The sequence below is a fragment of the Lichenostomus cassidix genome, chromosome 1 (genome assembly GCF_008360975.1).
Source record: "Lichenostomus cassidix isolate B80296 chromosome 1, HeHo_3.0, whole genome shotgun sequence".
NCBI classification, from domain to species: Eukaryota; Metazoa; Chordata; class Aves; order Passeriformes; family Meliphagidae; genus Lichenostomus; species Lichenostomus cassidix.
Genome location: NC_139479.1, coordinates 97,683,486 through 97,704,143, shown reverse-complemented (window position 1 = coordinate 97,704,143; position 20,658 = coordinate 97,683,486). Strand labels below are relative to the sequence as shown.

At 39.1% G+C, this 20,658-nt stretch overlaps 1 protein-coding gene across 1 annotated transcript in view; it reads right to left on the bottom strand.

Moving 5' to 3' along the window:
* C1H3orf85 (chromosome 1 C3orf85 homolog) overlaps nt 1–20,658 on the bottom strand; it is an 80,547-nt gene that overhangs the window by 17,987 nt on the left and 41,902 nt on the right. The gene's annotated exons all lie outside the window — the stretch shown is intronic.

The following is a 20,658-nucleotide window of genomic DNA, read 5'->3' as shown; positions in this document are numbered from 1 at the left end:
GTTGTTTCCAGAAGAGCTGCTGCTGCTCAGCAGAAACTGGCAATGGTATTGAATCATTTGGCTATGCAATTGTTTACACCAGAAATTCTGAGCAATAAAGGATTAGGAAAATACACTGATGAAAGATAGGGGGGGAACCCAAGTCTTCATTTTTCAGCCTATCAAGATTCCCTTGTTTCTCTTTTTTCCCTCAGACCATATGGTAATGAGATTATTTTATTATCCCAGTGCAAATGTTGAAAATGGAAAGGGTTGGAAAAACTACCTTTGTGTTTCTGAAAAGCAAGATGGGATTTATTCATTAACAAGTTCATCTTTTTATTAGTGTTGTATTTTTCCCGTCAGAACAATCAAGCTTGGTTCTAAAACCAAATTTCTTTAAAGGAAAGCCCTCCCTAGGAAATTGAAATGGTGATTTTTATGTCTATTCATTAGGATTTATTATTTTCATTTTGCTTTCAGCAGCTGAGGAGATGAAAATCGGAGGCGGGCTCCTTGGCAGGTCTCGGCGCTGGTGCCGGGAGGCAGCAGTGTGTGTGCTCCCTCTAGTGAGCTCTGATGCCCGGGATCTGGGATCGGGCTGCCTGGGGCCTCTGCGCAGCTCCCAGGGCTTCAGCCACAAAGTGTTTTCTTCCACAGGTTACATTCAGACCAATCTTGCTGTTCAGTCTGTGGAAGCTATTGTACAGACTGAGTCACTGCTGGAGCAGGGGAATGCAGAGACATCTCTTTGGTCTGCCTCTGGTTTGCTGAGCAGTTCACTCGTGCTGACTTTTCTACACTTGTGTGCAGTGTTTCTGAAAATCCTTTCCATCTTACTTAGACAGCTCTTTAAACCTTCTTTCAATGAGCAGCAAGTTTCAAGTGAGGAGGAAGAGAGGAATGACTGACTTTGTTCCTATGTAACACCTTGAGATGCTCAGGTAGAAGGAAATCTTAGTGGAAAATGGTCCCCCAAAAGGAGCCAGTCAGTGGTGGAGCGCACTGCCAGTGCAGTGCAACTCCCATCTGCTGGTAAATTGCTCACATGTAACCTACAGCTCTACCATTTGGTCATACTGACTCTATAGAAACACTTGATTAATATATTAATATTGAAAAGGGAGGGAAAACTGTTCAAAGTCGTTTTTACTGGGGATTTCTGTCTTTGAGTGGTGTAGAGAAAAGCATATTATCATAAGGAGAGCCTGGGATATAAATATTGCATAACAAGTAAGAATTCAAATGAGAAGTAATAAAGCCTGCATGTTATATTTCAGACATGGTTCTCTCTCATTTCATGGTCAGTAGGAAGGGTATAAATGAGAAGAAAGGGAAACAAATATTGGTTTTGTCCTAGTTTATCCTCCAGCCTTTAGAACATGAAACATAAAAACAGAGGACCAAATTATTCAAGAGCCATGTATGACTATTCACAGGGTTAGAGATAACAAGGTCTGGGTTTGCAAGGAAGGATAAGGATTCTACTGAAATGGTTTCTTTCTCTTCTTGGATAGAAAAGTACCTTCTGATGGTTCTCGTAGCATATGTCAGTCTTGAATAAGGTAGTATGAGAAACAGAGTCATAAGAGGAAAAGGAGCGAAAGGTTTATTTGGAATGTCACATGAAATCCCCTGGGAAATCTGTATTTGGATAATCAAGTTATGAGTTAAGTCAGTGAAGTAGAACATGACTTTTATTTAAAGCATATCAGTGACAAAGCTGTTCCATAATGCACACAAGTCATTAAGCTCCCTATGCATCTTGAGCTCGGAGCTGGAGGCAAACAAATAGATTTCACTTCCTTCCCTTTTGGCTTCTGAAAAGGGCAAAAATTGTGTAGCCTGCAGAGGAAACATCAGTCTTGGCAGCTCTGCATCACCTGTTTCTGTTCAAACTGTAGTGAATGGAAAAGATGTTGATCTATAAGCACAAATCCATTCATCATGATACAACAGAAATATCTGAAGGTCGGTTAATAGTAACTAGAGTGTGACTTGTCTAAATACGTATATATGATTATATCCTTATTTAAAGTCTATAAAACACTTTGGTTATAGGCATGCTTTCAAATCTTTTTACTGGAGACCAGGCACAACCCTTAATTGCTTATGGATATTGGAGATTTTGAAACTCTTGTGACCACTGGACTGCTTTTTTAAGAGTAAAAGATGTCTCAAGCTCTATTAGTTTATTACACCTGTTGTGTATTTACAGAAATTCTGCTGCGATATATGGCTTTATACAAAACTAAAGCATTTAATAAACTCTCTAGTCTTCTGCACTATCCTCAGTCAGAAACAATTTACAGATTAGGAAAGTGTAAAAAGAAAACCAAGTATCTTATTAGGCAAAACTTTCCCAAATTTCAGTAGACATTTCATTCATATCCTGGGTAGTTTGACTCTAAAACTTGTTTCTCTCCACCCCATTTTTAGTGGAATGAAGTTTCACAGAGCAAGGTTGAAGCTCATTAAGTTTTCCCCCCTCAGAAATCTTTACTAAAAAGCACAAGATACTTATGAATGGCATTAGAGTATAAAGACTTCATGATTCTGACCTCTGACAGTGCTTCCATAGAAAAAACTAGGCTTATCCATGGAAACCAAGAAGAACTCCCTCCTTCCCCACCCCCTTTTGGCCATACAAGGACTAATTGTGGTGTCAGCTGCCGCAGGAATGCAAGGCATGTATCTGGTGTATCAAAAGAATAGCAAGTGCTGTCAGCAGCATTCCTGTTCCAAATCCACGAGTGATGGCACAGGGAGCAGTTTACACAATCTTTGTCCTGCTTACGGGGGTGGGGAGCAACTTTTATATGTTTAAGGAAAAGTTTTCTTTCAAATATACATGCATGCACAACTATGTGTGGCAAATAAACTTTTTTTTTAGTAAGTACAGCATTTGTGTTTGTCTACTGCTGTCTACATTCTCTAAGCATGTTAGAAAATTAAGATATTTGGGTTTACAACAGTGCTATTTCCTTTTTACTGACAGTAGCTCACATTTTCTTGCAATGATGTGAAAGTTCTGGTCCATTAAACAGAAGATGACTACTGTGTTTGAAGTAGGAATATTTTCTTTCTCCCTTAGCTGAAGTACCACTCTTTGAAGTGTAATAAGCTAGGCATATAACCAGCATTTTATCTCAAGCATATCAAACTTTGCATTAACTTGTAACAGAGTTGCATGTCTGGAAGGCCACCAAAATTGGGCCGTAAAGCTTCAAGCCAGCTGCAGACCAAGACAGTGGTATAAACTGACTTTTGTAGTTCAGGTACTCCAAACAGAGCCATCCAATACATAGAAAAGAAAGTCTGCCAATATGAATATAGAGCTCCTGTTGTCTGCACCTCAGTTTCATGCAAAGTATGCACAAACTGAAATGAGATAAAGTTAGCAAATAACATTAGGTATGAAGAAATGAGCCCCTGCTATTCTACGTGGCTCATTTTGATGCTGTGGTTAAAAAAATAACCAACAAACAAAACTAAAAAAACCAAAAATAAAACCAAAATCAAACCAACCAACAAAGAATCCCTGTAGTTTTTTTCTTATTCAGAATGCTCACAGAGCTGAATTTTAGTGCCTTGTGTAGATAGATCACCTTAAAAGAGCATCCTTGTTGCCTTTCCAGCAGGCTAGACCTGGTTCAAGAAGATGGGAGAAGCCACACAGAAAACACTTTCTTAAGTTGTGATATTAATTTATGAGAGTTTTTTTTAACTGCTAAGTCTTATTAAACTGTATTGTACAAGTGAATGCACTCTGAGCTGTAGGTAAGACAACTGAGTGCAAATATATATTCTCACAGGACAGCTTGTAAGAACATACATTTTTATTTCTCTTTCCTTGATTTAGATGACTGAAGATACCTGTTCCTACAAGCAATTCAAGTGGCCCAAAAGTCCTTCAGACAATTTCTGAGACTTTGAAGTTAAGAAAGTAGCTTATGCTATAATTTTGCTTACATGTATGCAACATGATGGATTTCATTCTGAGGATGTGGTTCTACAGTAGACAAGATTCCAATAGTGTTGCTCTACCTTGCTTGTGTATAGGCTGGCTCCATTTCCTCTGTTTGAGGGACAAAAACATTTGTGTGGTGATGGGTTAGTAATATTTACACACATGCATTTTGACAACTAATATTTGTAAAATATCAAAGTCATGGACAGAAGTTGTTGTGACAATTTTAAAATGGCAGCCCTGCAACTGAGCATCTCAAATTTTAAAAAGTGACCATTCAGTCACATGGGAATGGAATTATTGTTCCTCTATGCCAGTAGGTGTTTTTTTACATCCAAGTACCTTTTCACTAGTCATTCTAGGTTCATAGTGTTATAAATCAGAATAGTACTTTCCTTCTTTCTTAAGCTGGGACCTGCTTTTTCACAAGTTACTATCTGAGCTGAATATAGACACACACATGTCATGTGAGGTCAGAGGTGTTACTGTAAAAAACACCCAACAAAACATAAAACAAAAGCAACAAACACACACCACCACCACTCCTCATAACAAAGCCTTGTTCCATTGCAAGAAGTGTATAAGATTGTTGTTTAGATGACAGGTGCAAGTTACATTCATAACAGTCAAAAAACAAAACAAATAAATAAATACATTCTGGCCACTAAGCTCTGCATAACTGTTCGTACCATCCTGGGCTATGTAACAAAATTTAGAGTAGCAACAGTTGACTCATTTTATCACTTTAAAGAGGAAAAAATTGCAACAGAACCTGGAGAGCCTAGTAAAATTTTTGAAAAGTAATAATTAAGTATAGAGATAAAATTTAATGCACTTTAAGGACTGTTAAAGGGTGTTGTATTCCATAACCTTTAAGGTTTTTAGCATAGGTTTCAGTGTCTGGAAAAGAGGTACATCCTTTATAGCCTACACATAACCTTGAATAGGATGTTTAGAAAATAATTTTGTGACTAAAAAGAATATTATTTCTTTGTTGATTATATTATTTAAGGTATGTTGTATGAATTATTTAATCCTGACATAACAATATATAGAGAGAAATGTTTTCATTTATTTTCAGATCACATTGCCTCAGAATGTAGTACGAGAGAAAACATTATCAAGTCTTAACTTTACCAGCTTTGTGCCAAAATACTGAGGTGTGAGCTATAAGAATGATCTTGATAGTTTTTAAGTTTCTTGTTGTACATAATAAAAGTGATAATTAAATGTGTAAATCTAAATTAGTATTTAAAACTTATTTCTCCTCCAGGTCAACAGTGAAATAATGTCTGAAACACTGTGTGCAATGCTAGTCATCCAGGCCCAAGGAAGATGAACTCTAATTATAACAGGAGAGGAGAGACTACTGGAAAAAGTTATGTGGAAAGACATTTTCTTTTCAAATGAAAAATTAAAAAGGTCGATTTGTTTATCTAACAAAGTCATGATTGCAAGAAGATATTTCCTAGAATACATGGAGCAATGTGGGAAAGGAGCCATTAAGGAAAAAAAGGCAGTGCTGTTATGAGGATAAGTTGGCTATGAATTAATTTGGGATGAATATTACGCAAATTTCCAGCAAGTTGCAGAGCAGTGGGGTCACAAATCTTTGACCTTACTTGATGAGTGAAGCAGGGAATTTTGATGAGACTGCATGAAATTAAAAGAGCCAGCAACAACTTTACTCTTGTCTTCCTGTAAACAGAACAAAAACCTCCTGGGGATTTATTCTGAATTCAAGAATTCTTAATTCAGTTCACTTTCCCTACTTTAAATTGGGTTAAGGCCATTTGACTTCTGAAAGAGACTTTTCAAGTGGGAGTTCTAGAGTGGTGACACCAAGCCACACCACTCCTGATGGTTACAATGTCTGTTGCCCCTGCTTGCCTTGTGTCAGCAGAGCCAGTGGTGTCTGCAGGAACGCCTTGGGAGCTCTTCTCTCAATCAGATTGTTGCCCTAATAATTCACTTATGCTACCACACTGTATCTATAATTGTTTCCCTTCTTGCTGAGAAAACCTTAATCTAAACCTCAAACTGAATTGCCCTGAGTGTTAAGTTGCAGCTTTGTTACAGTTTGAATGTGTGTGGCTTCTAGGCTGTCTCTGGCAGGGCTTCTGAGTGCTTTAACACTGGTGGGCGAAGGGTTTCTTCTGTTGAGACATGTTTCTCTGTGAGCAGTCACAAATGTGAGCTCTTGGTAAGAATGGCAAAGTCAGTTCAAGTACTTTCTGCCCTCTTCTATTTTAATACTTGGAAAAGCTTTTGCAAATTTCTATTTCTACTCAGTCTGACCTCCCCACATATTTTTCCTTCCTGAAGAGACTGCAATGTAGGAAGTTTTTCTGGTTTGGTTTTTTCTCTGGTAACTTCACCAGTTTCACTAAGCACAGAACCTCGGAGAGTTGCACTGGTACAATGAAGAAATGCTGAAGAAAAAACTGGACCGAGCAGCAGAGGAACTTCTTGATCCAGCTTTGCTGCCAGAAAAGGATTTGTGTAACTATACAATTAACATGGTGTTTAACCCCACATTGTACAAGACTATTGGATAGCTGACAGATAATAAAGCAAGCTGCTTAAAAGACTGGGGACTGGGCATGGGGACTCTAAGCAACAGAGTTCATTTAAATGAAATGCATTTAATATGAGAAGAAACCAAATAACGTGTCTAGAAACATAGAACAACATAAACAAAATAGGGGCAAAGGAAGGTATTGACTCTGGAAAAGAGATTAGAGGGGGCATTGGATCAGTGTGAGTGTCCCTGCAATGTCAGGAGAAGTGGCATCTACCTTGGAGTAGGGAAAGAAGTATGTATGGAAGCAGCTATGTAATTTTATGAATTAGACGTTAGAGCCTGGAAATGGTTTCCATTTCATACTTTTTAAAAGGATATTAACAATTGTAAGTCTGAAGAAAGCAATACTAATTACTGAAGGGGAAGAGCAAAAGCTGTATAATGAGACACTTGCAGATCAAGTTTTTCTTTATGCTAGAGCAGACTGCAAAATGATTTATATATAAATGTTTCATGGGAAGAACAAATGGATACATAAGTGCTCCTAATTTAGCAGAGAAATACACAACAAGAACTAATAGCTGGAAACTCCATGAGAAAAGCTCAAAATTAAGTATTGAGCAAGGAGCTTTTATTATTATATTTATTTAGCTGTTATTAACCACTGGCAAAATGAACAGAAACCAACAAAAGCAAGGGCAGGATATTTTCGAATTGAGGGCCAACTGGGAGCTAGTCTGCATAATAGAGGTAAAATAGAAATACAGGCTACAGACAGATATTCTTTCTGGCCAAAACTGTGTTTTAAGAACAGTTTTATATTTAAAATAATGTAAGCAGTGGGGAAATATTCTTTCACTCCTTTGGCAATATCCTGGGACACATTACCTGTGCCACTTTTTCACTTGTTTTCCATGCATTTAGCATGGCTACACCTAGTTACAAATTATTTTAATCGGAGTATGGGTTTTTTTATTATTATTGATGTTAATAAAACTGATATCAGGCTTTATTATTAACTCATGTAGTACACTGACCTTCTTCTGAGCCAGCCTCTTCCTGATTCAGTAGTGTATGGAAGAAGATCACAGTCCATCTTGTTTTGTGTCTGTTTCTTTTTAAAGGTAGTGGAAGAAAACGTGAAAGACACCAGAAAAAAAGAAAGGTGTTAGGGGTTTTTGTAACAAATGAGAAAAGAGATACTTGTTCCTCAGAATCTGGGAGATGCAGAATTGCTAAGGACTCCAGAGCTGCCCAAAAGCATAAAAATCAGTCCTTCCATGTAAAACACTCAGGGGACTTCTGCCTGTGCTGATTTTGGCTGAGATAATTTTTTTCCTGGTTGCTCCTGTGGTTCTGTGTTTCAGATCTGTGCTGATAACAGTGAGAAGTTTTCATCACTGCTGAGAAGCACTTGCACAGTGCCATGGCTTTTTCTGTTTCTGTCCCCACCCCACCAGTGATTGCAGTGGGGGGCACAAGGAGCTGTGAGGGGACAGAGCCAGGACAGCTGACCCCAGGATGTCCCTCACCATATGGCATCATGCTCTGCATATAAAGCTGAGGGGAAAAGGAGGGACACTGCCATTTGTTTTCCTGTGTCTCCTGATCCATCATCCTGATAGACGACGGAGCCCAGCTTTCCTGGAGATGGCTGAACAACTGCCTGGCCATGGAAAGCAGTGAGAGAATTCCTTGATTTGCTTTCTTTGTGTGTAGGGCTTTTGCTTTACCTATTAAACTGTCTTTATCTTAATCCTTTACTTTTCTAACTTTTATTCTTCCCATTCTCTCCCCCATCCCACTGAGGGGGAGTGAGCAAGTGGCTGTGTGAGGCCTAGTTGTTGGCTGGGGTTAAACCACAATGCAGACCTAGTTACTGAAATAAAACTGTCCAATATTTGTGCCCATAGGCAAAATTATATGGTAGTGGATATGTAGAGTTCCATCTGGTCTTAGAGATGGCAAAATGTAAAGCACTGACCATAATATAATGACAAAAAGCTCAGTTCTCAGTTACTCTGCCTTCTTCCTCTCTTTTGAGTGCTGTAGTCTGTAATGCGTTAATTATTTTCCTGTCTTTACATTAGCAGGCCCAGTTCTCCATCATATCCAGAATTTTGACTTAAGCAGTCCCTGTGCTTGAGGTTTTTTCGTTTTCCTCTGGTTCTAGCTATGGTTTGAGCATGTGTCTGGACAGCTTTGGAACTGCAGTAGTTAAACATCCTGCAACTTGTCTTCAGTTGTCACATTCCAGGTCCTTTCAAAAGGCACATATGTGCTACTTAAAACTTTCGTTTAGCTCATTAGTAATTTACGTGCAGCTTGATGGTATGCCAGATGCTCTCCAGTTCAGAGAAATATGCCCGAGTATGACTCTCTCCTATGAAATCTGCTTCCTGCAGCAGAGTTCCTCAGACAGATCAAATTGCTTCATGGCCCTGAAGAACTGATTCAGCATCCCCTTTTGTCCAGTTTGCAGAGCTTAATTGCTGCTCTGTGGTCTGCTCCCAGCCTCAGCCCAAAAGACATGCTGGAGGGTGAGTACTGGGGCACCTTGGTGTGGCCACTGAGAACAGGGTGCTGCAGAGATCCCTGGAGGCTCTTTGGAGCTTTGGGGGAGATGGATGAAATACAGCTGCAAGGCACCCTCTTGCAAGGGAGAGTCTTTTAGCTTTAAAGTGCATAGACAGTATCAGCTGTCCTAGATATTGATTTCACTGAACATTCTTTGTCCTTAGCAACATCACCATTGTGATGCACCAAGTATGCTATTTGGGAATGGCATATTTAGTGCTATTTTTTCTTCAGCCCTTAACCAATAAAGTGGCTTTCTCCATACGCTTTCCCAACCAGAGAGGAAAATCTTGTCTTTGTAGATTGATGTACTTAAGAAAATGTGGTGCTACTTCTTGCTTCTTAAGATTCAGAGCTCTTCTAGACTGTTTCTTCTGTGTAAATTTCTGGGGCAGTGAGTGACAAAAAGAAATGGAGGACTGAAGGGATATTTTAGGCAGCTGTTCAGCAATCTGTAAAATAATCTGAGGTCTTAGCCCTACAGGTGTTTGTGTGACATACTCCCCATCACTATTTATAACCTTTTTGCCTTCACAAGCACAGAGGGCAGGAATGGGAGATTAAGGCTGCTATTTTCCGCAGCCTAGGTGTGGTACTCTAGTTGATGGGCAAAGATACTGGGAAAGAATATTGTGAAGGTTGTACAAATAGAGCTGGTGCTCTCATGCCCCTACACTGCCCATAATTTTTGGAAGAAGGGTGGGGAAAGGACTTTCAGCCTCTAGACTGCTTGCTGCAGAGACTTTCAAGAGAACTGTAATCAATTCTGAATATTCTTTCCATTTTCATCATATAGGACAATAAAATGAATGTATAAAGAGTTCATATGTGGGGTTTCACATTGAATTTTAAAGTTAAAGCAGTGTCAGGCTGGGTGTGAAAGTAATTTCATTAATTTAATTCAGTAGATGATCAGTTACAGATTTTATATCTGCATCAAAATTGGTGAACTGTAAACTTACATGGTAAATTGGTGAGGTAGTACCTTTTAAATTATGCAAAAACATTAGCTGCAGTGCCCAATAAAAGTCTGCTTATTGTAGGTAGCTGAATAAAACTGCTATTTTCAAACATAGCTGCCATTTTCAACCAGGTGGCTATGCAGAACAGATGACTGAATTTTGTTCATATGGAAATTTGGCAATGTGTTGAGCTATTTACAAGATGTATTGCTGATGGAAACCATCATAACCTCTGTGACCAAGACTGGGAAGTATAAGGGGTACTTGGGATACATATATATATTGATAGCTATTTTCAGTTTACTGCACATTTATTTTGTTCTCTACGTGGGCTGTTATTTCAAAATTGAGTCCACTCCCCACCCTGAAAGATTGCTGATCCTTGACTTCTTTGGCCTCTATCTCAAAAGGATGCGATAATTAAAATCAGGGCAGACACCTCAGTTACTCCAGACTCAGAGAGTCTTTAAAAGGTGAAGGAGGTATGTTCATCAGAGTGTAAATCTAGGGAATGCTATTCCAGGCAGATATGCATATGCTATTCCAGGCTGAACTCTGTAAGAAAGCTATGTAAGACTTGTGTGACTGTAGCATCTTAGAGCAAGAAGAAAGCTCAGAGAGGAAGATGGGAATAAAAAGGAACTCATCTCTAATAAAATGGCTTTTAAGCCCTCCTCTTACTTCCTCCTCAGATGAAGGTGTGCACAGCAAGGGAAAATGATAATGGATTTTGAATGATTCTGCATTAAATTTTACTTCCCTGTGACTTGTGGCTACCTGCTAGTTACTGAAAGCTTCAGAAAAACTGCTCTGCAGACACCAGCTGTATTGACTGGCTCAGATGGTTTGTAACACAGGACTTAGATAAACATGGTACTTGCTTCGGTGAAAAAATGTTCCTGTTCTAGGTAAGAAAGTCACCTTGCTCAATGAAAACCAAGTCCTTTTGTTTTTTCTCAGAAGCTGTCTAAGTCTTGCTTGGAGAAGACTGAGTGTACCCAGTGACGGAGAGTGCCACTGCAGTCTGCCGTGATAGTGACACCCCTGCCTCTCTCCCAGGTTACCACACTACAGAGCATCATGATGCTGTTCTGGGGGGTGTTTTGCTGGGCTGGCTGCGGTCTGTGGAGTGCAGGAAGAGAAAGGTTCTCAGCAAGAGGAGGAATCTCTGCTCACTTCTGCAGAAAGTAAAAGCTGGTTGATTTTCGTTCTTGTACCCTTCAAGTACAGGACTTCCTTGCAGACAGCAGTTCTCTTCAAGAGCTCAGCTGGCTCTCCCAGCCAACAGCTGTGCTGTGCCTACACAAATCCAGCATGGGGACTTGATAGAAAGGCAGGAAAGAAAAGTGAGAACTTGGTGCATCTCTAGCACCCTCTGCTCCACTTCCTTGGAAGAGAAAGACTGTGCAGTGCTAATGCCCATGTGCCGGCAGACTGGAAGCAAAGATAAAGCATGCAGGACAGATACTACTGTCACCATCATTGCAGAAATCATGGCCATGAAGCACATGGATGATTGTGAGTGCAACATTATCCTTCTTCTGCTACACTGTGTGTTGTGTCCCTGTATAGCAACTCAGAGAACATCCACATTAACATTTTGGTTTGGATCAGATGTTTACTTTGCAGTGAATGACTTTATCATCCCTGCCTACCAGGCATCTTTTCCCCTTGCCACGTGGTGTGACAAAACATGAGCTGAACTCCTGTCAGCTGAATCCTAGCTGGAACATGTTCTCCTGCAGTTAGTGTGTGCTTTGTCCACAGAAGCAAACTAGAGCAAACTAAAATCTCACAAAACATGCACAATCTGAATTTTGAGTACTTAGCAGCAGATATTTTCCCTTTTGTTCTCTCTTATTAGGATCATTTACATGCAGCTGTCAGGAACATTAGTAGAAATCAACTGTGTTTACCCAGTTTCCCTCAGAGAATTGATTTATAAATTACTGACCAGCTTGCTGTTGTTTCCAACTTCTTTTTTCCCTTCCCATTGTCTTCCACTTTCTACTTTGACTAATGGAGTCCAGTCAGGATAGGAATTTAAAAAATTCTGGTCATTATGTGACTGTATGCAAACGGAAGTTGAGTCTTATTAGAAGGTCAGTCAGTAAAAACAAATCAATTGCTTCTCCACAGATATATATAGTGATTTTCTCTGGCCTTGCAAAATTTGTGCATACTTCCTGACTTGATACAACTTGTGTTTTATGCCTCAGTGTACAATGATCATTTTATTCTAGCAATTAAGATGGGGATAATCTCTATCAATCTTTATAATAATCTTCTATTATATCTTGACAAATGAGATGAGAAATAAAACACCTTTATTCCTGTATTAGTTCCGTGCAGATGTATTTTTAAAGTTCTAAATTGCAGGATGCAGCCTAACAACTATTAACTGCCTACAGGTGCATGCTAAGGCATAAGTATATAAAAGCAGAATGCACTTGTTTCAGCTCGCAAGTTTTTGGAAACAGGAGGAATAAAAGCCCTTATGTTAAAGTGTGGGAAATCAGCTTGTTGAAGCGTTATAATCTATCCATGGAAGGATTGGGAAGGATGATTTACTTGAATCCTCTGTAGAGGCATATTGTAGTCCTTACCAACTGTTATCAAATTTACCATAGCAGTGAGAAATGGTTAGAGCCCAGGCAATAGAGATAAGGCATGAACACAAAGAGATAGGCTCCCTCTGAAGAGATTATAATGCTATAGCCACAGTTACATTGTTCTGTAACTCCTGTCAAGCTGCCTCAAGAGTGGGGGAGTCAATAAAACATTCCCATCATCGAGGAAAGGCTCATTTGTATTACCCAACAAAATCAATCAAAACGAAAATTTCATTTTCTAGTGGTCTTGATGTAGGCTCCTCAATCATTTTCTCGTTAGATATTTCTTGGATAACTTGTGATGTTCACTGGGGAATGACTAAGACAATTAAACATGATATTAAAAGATTTTCTCTGGGTACTATCAGGGAGCATTAAGACTTTCTAGGCTCTGAAACATGGAAACTATTAAAGCACCAGGAATTTGGAGATCCTATGTTTGGCAGTGTAGTAAATACACTGATATAAAAATGCTGTGCCTAATGCTGAAGTCATTAAAAAGCAAGAATGATTTCTTCAGTGAAAGCACACATTCCTAGGTAATAAATTGCCTTTTGAAAAGCAATGCCTGTCAAACTCATGAAAGTTTTCCATTACTCCGTGATCTTCCAGAAAGTGATTGATAAATATTTTTAACTTCATTTCCCATTGCACCATTTAATGAACTCGCTTGTGCTTCATTGCTCCCCATTAAGTTTTGTAGGAGTGTGTCACCTGATTAGGTTCTTGTTTTACTTAGATGGTTCCAAATATGTGGCTGAATTACAAGTTTATGGATGGCTAAACTTAGCCACTTGCCAGTTTTAGTTTCTCACTCATATGTCATTTAAAGAAGCCAGCATGTTTTTCCCACATCATGCAACAGTGAGGATAATAAGCAGATAAAATTGCTTCCTCTTCACACTGCACAGGAGACTTGATTCTAATAGAACCTGTAAAATTAACTCTGAAGTCTTTAGGGAGACTTGAGGATCTAGGGGTTATACTGAGGGTCAAAGTTGAAGTAGAAACTTCGTACTTTCTAGTCCATTACATCTTTGAAGGAAGCTCCATGAAGATGATACTCAGGAGGGCTACTTTATAAGCAAGAAAAAGAGCATGCCAGGAAAGACTGAGTTTAAAGGGCTGTCAGGGGGACCTTTGGTGTCCAAACTGGGTTTTTGGGCTTACAGTGATGTCAGCCCTTAGCTGTTGCAAGGGCTTCCAGAGCAAATTGTGGGCAAGGGCCTCATGCCTCCGGTATTGGTAGTGGCAGACAACGGGAAATTATAGCAAAAGAAGATAATCTAGGTAGAGAGTCTCTAGGAAATTTATCTTCACTGAGCACCTTGGCAGTGGGAACTGAGACTGCTTTTTGAGGCTGCCTCAGCTCTGGAGAAAGAGCAGTGTAAGGGAAGGCCTGAGATCCCAGACGGACTGTTCTGCTGGATTTAGCTCCAGACTACATGTAGTACTGCCCCCATCTCTGTACCCCAAATCTCAAAGAGTGGCAACAGGAACATGCTGCAGCTCATGAGCTGCTCGTACAAATGCCAAAGGATAGAGCTTGAGCTGCTGATGGGGACGACTGAATTCATGACAGTGAGCTCTCCTCTGCTATAACTGAATCACAGGCATGGCTTCGGAAAGATGGGGTCAGGATCAGTCTTGGCTACACTGCAGCTGACTCAGAGAGACTTCTGGGGGAGACTCAAGTGTTTACTTGTGACCAGAATTGGATCATTTTAGTAACAACCTTTAAAAACATTTCTTGCCAATTTTCTCCTGTCATCCACTGAAAGGATTCTGTACTCATCCGCATTCTTCTCCTTGTAAAAGTCTGTCTCTGTTTAAAGGCTGTGTTCCACTTCATCCAAAGATTAATAGCAGCACAATTATTAATTGTGAATATATAGCCTTTTGCCAAGGTAGGGAGAGTGTAACTACTCATAAACATTAGCTCCAGATGAAATGCCATGTTCAAGGTCTCAGCTGTGAAGCTGTGCTTTTAATTAATTTTCAGATTTTTTATTCATTCTCAGAGATATCAGAACAATCTGCAAACACTCATTTAATCTCCATGGGCTGAATCCTGCTTTCATCCTCCTGGTGATGGTTTGTTTGCATAGATGGCTGCATTCCTGAGCCCATTGGCACAACAGTGTCAAAGGCCTTTGAAAACTCTAGGAGCCTATTCCACAAAATCGGAGGTCAGAGGGACCAGCCATCTAGCAGCAGGAATTCGACTGCCTAAGGACTCCCAGCCTAAGGAGATGCAGTAAGGAACATGGCTCAGAAACAAACTAAACCAACATCTAGACACGTTCATGCTGAGAGCATCCTTTAGCCCATGTCGTTAGCTATTCCACTGGGTTTTTATTCCTGCTAGAAATTGTTGCAGAATGAAAACCTGCAGACAATTTTTACACAGTGATCAACATTTCAGAGTTGATCTTCCACAAATCGAGATGAATTTTTGACACTGAATGTTGCAGGGTTTTCCAGCCCCAGAATTTTCTTTCTCTTGGCAGTACTCCCATCTATTGGAATTGTTCCAGTTTTCCCTGATTGATTATAATATAAATAATTTATAAATGTTAATGGATTGGAGAACTCTTCAGCTAAGCAATTTAAGGCATTGTGGGGGAGCAACTAAGTTGCCCAGACTTGTTGATTACTTATGCCCATGTTTAATCTTGGCAGATGTGGCCTTTATGAACTATTTTACAATGTTTTATATTATATAAAATAGATGCATTTTCACTTTATAATTCTCTTTTTAGAATGTAAATATCTAGTGAACATTTTAAATTTTCTCTGGTGTTATTCATCATATCTCTCTCTACCTTGAAATGTATTTAATCCTCGGTCAGGTGCTTCTTATTAAAAATTCCATCTTATTATTCTTAATTATTTTGCCTGTTGAGATTTCACTGAGTTTTTAAATTGCCGTACATTGCTCACATGACTTAGCTGCTTCTTCAATTTTTCCTTTATTTAAATATTCATTTCCTCTATATTCTTGCAACTAGGTCTCTTTATCAGTAGGATGGGGTGGGGGGTATTGGTAATGCTTTTTTTTTTCCTTTATATGTAAAATGGTGGGGCTTGGAGGTTTCCAGTAGTATATTGGTAATTCCAAGTTTATAACTCTTGAAATTTTTTAGTAGTTCTGGTAAGCAACTACTTCAGGTGAGGAAGAAATGGCTTTCTAAGTTTTCCCCAGGGTGTATACTATGATTGACTGTATATTCTGGATGCACAGTGTAGATATATGTTGACAATTATTTTCTTTCATGTGAGAAGACCAATTTTGGTTAATGCTTATTTTCTTTTTGCCCCTTAAGGTGAAATTCAAATTTGAGTCAACTTACATTAAACAAAAAAGATCCCTTTAGTATGAAATTTGTCTTTTTTCTTTTCAAACTCAAATATTGAGTTCCAGCTTTTTGAGATGTGCAATACAATCTTTCAGCTTAAAATCAGCTATGACTTGTTCATTCTGCACATTGCAACTGGAAGTTTAAGGAATAGTTTGTTTAGTTTTCCAGTGGGATTTTTCTCATCTGGGATAAAGCTCATCCATCTCTTAATTTTATTTTAATCAGTTACAACTTTAAACATCAAATGTTTTAAATTTATTAATCTGATTCAAATGAAAAAGATAAGTGCTGAATATGGTGGGCCCCAGCTTGAAATGTTGCATTGGAAAATGGAGATACCAAGTGCCAACTTAGTAATATGTATTGTTGGTTTATTTTAAAGTGTGTGGTCTTTGTGGAAACACAGCATCTTAATGATAGTGGTTTCTCTGACATATTTATAAATTGTAATCAGGCTATGAAAAATGCAACAACGAAAGTCATGGTGTCTGGGACAAGGAAAATGAGGCAAATTCCAGCTCAGTTCTCTCTCCATCGTAGCGTGAGAAATCAGTATGTCAAGTTTTTGTGTTACCCCCAGAAAGGCCTGAAAAATATTTCTGTTGACATATTCACAGGCTCATCACAATTGGTATTATATTCCCATAAAATTAAATAGTAAGGGGAATGTGCTTGAAAATTAATTTAAATGTGTTGATATTCTGGTCATACTCAGATGATGCTGGAGAAAAGGCCCCTTTAGTCTGACCCCAGTCTGATATGGAGGTCTGTATCTCACAGCTGCCTCTGTGGCGCCAGTCTCGGCTGCTTTCAGCATGCCACAGCTCTCTAAGCCTTGGTAGCAGACAGGAGTTAAGGACAGCCTAGTAATTTGTACTTCCCTGCCTTATTTTTTTCTTTGTGTGCAACTACTTCAGCATAACCCCTTTGCTTTCCTGAGATTAACTTGTTTTGCATTTTTAAGCGTCTCAAAATGAATCCTAACAGGCACTAGGGCCCCCTATTTTCTTCAAAACAATAGATTTAAATAAATTAGAGTTTCAAACAAACCCATCAGGGTGTCAGCAGTCCCTGATGAGTCTGGGCATCCCAGAAGCTGGAATGTGTTTCCTTGACATGTTTCAAGAGCCAGGGGAAGGCTCGTAGCATGACATGCCAAAGGGCTGCAGGGGTGAGGTTGCATAGCTCATTCCCTGGCACACAACAGAGCATGGCAACTGCAGAAATAACCTCCTCATTCTGCCAGGAAGTTAGAAATAATCAGGATGGTCTGACAGGTAAAACACCAAGACTCTTGATTCTCATACGTAGTATGGGTGAACCATTCATTTTAATCTTCCCATCATTCCAGCAAATTTTTGTTAAATCTAATGAGGCTTTTTCCTCATATATGAACACTTCTAGCCCCTTTTGTTTGTTGCCTGGCCTCAAGTCTACATACACATTTATGTGTATATGTGTGTATATATATATATATATCTATATATACACACACACAGAGACAAGTATATATGTGTATGCACACACATTTTAGAAAAACATGTTCCTTTGTGCCTAAAGTTACTTCATATGTAATGTTGTGGGTGTGACATTTTTTGTGTGGCTGGACCTGTGCTGCAATAACTATATATTTTCCTTGTATTTGAATGAAGTTAAACAATTGCTTCTGGGTCTAGGCAGAGGTATGTCACTTACAGTCCCCCAAATACCTGCATCACTTTATCACCTCCCTAGATTTGTGTCAATTGTTCTCACATGTTAGACAAACACTTATAAACTGTGGCAAAAGCAGGCACATATTCTGCTTTCTTTCTCATTGCAGTCAGATCCCAACAGCCTTCCGAGACATTGAGTTGTATGTGAGGTCATTTTGTCCTGTGCAATGCCAAGGAAATGAAGCAATTTTCATTTATGCTTTGGGGAAGGGTGACAGTGTCTATCCAAGATTTTTCCAGTTTGCAAAGTCAGAGACAAGGTTGAAATAAAAGCGCAGTATGGATATTCCTTTGTTACTTTCCCAGTGCTAGAAAAGCCCTTGGGGAGGGAAAACAGGTTTGAAAGAGAGTGCTAAGAAGTCTGCTTCTGAGACCAGGTGAGAATCTGTGTGTTTAAGCTTTTGCTTCTGGAAAAAAGAAAACTTTGAGCGCTTAGTGGTTTTACAGATGGTAACCGAGATCCAGTCCTTGCACCCTCAGTAACAGACAAGGTCTTGGTGTTTGTTTTAGGGTTCATATTGCACCCTGTTCTGGAAGCACAGGGTTCTTTTATTGAAGGTGAGTGATACTATGAAGGGTTTTCTGAAAGGGCTGAGAGTACCTGCTGATGTTAAACTGAATCTCTTCCCCTTTGGACAGTAAGGTTGGGGGTGTGTTAGTGGTGACAGCTTGATGTTAAAACCCAGTTGTGTGCCTGTGCAATCACTTTAATGTCCAAGCATGGCTAGGAACTGGCTTCTGCTCTCGTTCTGTGCTAGGGAGGCAGTGAATACCAGCAAGGAGAAAAGCAGAAGTCTGGGCATTTAAATCTGCTCAGCCAGCACGTTTTCTGTCCCTGCATACTGGATCTGCTGGTGTACTGATAGTGAACCACTTTCCAGAGCTGCTCCTCTTCTGTCCTCTACACATCCCCTATGTGGGCACCCACTAAGCCAGGAGATGAAGGAGGTGTTTGATTTTCTTGTGAGAAGTTAAAGAATACATTCAGCTGAGTCTGATCACTCCCCACCAGGGAAGTACTTTTTTCACAGAGCTGTCAGCAGAAAGCAAGAGTGTTACATTCAGTTTGTGAGCAGTGAGCCTGTTGTATCAATTACCAAATGTTTTTGGTGGTGCTATGCCAAGATTATGCATCTTGGTTTGCATGGGCATGACCAACCTTCTTGTCTGTGCCACCCTGAGCTTTGGACTCATTTTGCTTTAAAATTCGAGGTTGCTTTAGGCCACCACGAGCAATAAAGATGACAGCTGCATCAGTGTCTGTCATTAAAATCTAAGCGGTTGAGTAGTGTGTTGATGGTGGCAGGGTTATTTTCTGTTTTTCAACAATGTGAAAGAAAAGTCAGATCAATTACGCATTTCACTCCTACACTACTAATGGATGGACAGACAAGGGTTTTTGTCAGCTGACACCTAGTATGCTAAGCAAAGAGATTATTCCCCTCAGTTTGCTTCCTTCATGTAATGAATGATAAGTAGATGAATCAGTGGAGTAAAATGTGTGACAGATAAAAAATAAGTTACGCACTTTGTAATTTGGCATGGATGCCCTGACACAGGGAAGTAAGCATGTGCTGGTGTGCAGACTTGCAGTCACTTCCGATTGTGCCTTGATGTTTCAATAGATTGCACTTCCAACCGATTTCCCAGATGCTCCTAAAATTTTAGGATCTTTTTGGGGCACATAAATCCCTTGATAAAGTTTCTTAATGCTCTTTAGCAGGTTGCTGGTTTGTTGTCTGTTTTTTTTTTTCCCAAGGAATAACACTCTATTATAAATTGTGATATTTGTAGTCATCTCCTAAACTCCCAAGCTCTGCTTTGGCTTGTGGGGAACTGCTCTCAGGTGACAGAGAGGACAGGCAGGTGTCATGCATACCATCCACTTGGTCACTGGATGTAACACTGAGGCGACAGCAGAGGCAAGGCTTTGCTTCATTGTGAATTAATATTGCACTCATATTAATAAATCACCTGGCTTTTTATTTATACCATGAATGGTGAGGAGGAAAGTTAATAACTTTTTTTTAATTTTGTTAAAATTTTAATCAAATTAATTAATTTTTTTCAGTGATGTGCTGTGATATGGACTCATAGCCATGGATTATCCAAGCTCTATTTATTTCTTTGTTTGTAAATTGCCCCTTCTCAAAGTGTTGGTAGATTCATTCTGAGCAGTACAAGATCTTTTCTTCCATTTTCTTGGCCTCTTAAATTGTTCTCTGATAGGACAGTCAATAACTCTGCTAATTAGTTCCTTCATTGACTCTCTTTAGGGGTACCAAAAATGCAGTAATAAGATTTTTTTAAATCACTTTATATACACTATCTATTTTTATTTTTTACTAATTAAAAAAAAGAGTAGCTTATTGTCATGAGATGTAATTTGACTGTGCCGGCCAGGTAATCCAAAAGCTGGCTTCCTTCATTCATAAATTTTAATTTAACACATACATAGCTTCTGGTGTTCACTTTCTGTGAAAAACTCCTGAAGGATACAAAAAAAAAAAAATGGCACAGCAAAAATAATACTTGCAGCAAAGGCCAGACTTAAAACATCTAAGAAATTTGAAAGTGGAAGTGTCTTCCACTGGTCACTCTAATATTTTGAATTCTGGAAATATTTTCAAGGTTGGCTCAAAGCTTTATTTTACCATAACCATGTCATAGCGTAATATGTGATGTGCATTATTTTGTACTAAACTGCAACATGCCTATATGTGAAGGGATACTGTCCATCAAAACAAAATTTATGGGATTATTATATATTATTCTTTTATTTTCTATTTGTGTTATATTTGCAGATGTTCAATTGTTTTGAAAGATCAAAAATAAAACAAAAGTTCATCATGACTGTAGTGAAGCCATTAATCCTATTAAGGAAGTGTTATGATCCAATTATTAAGGTTCTTTAGAAATACCTCTGCCCGAATTAAGGTACAAACGAGACCATATGC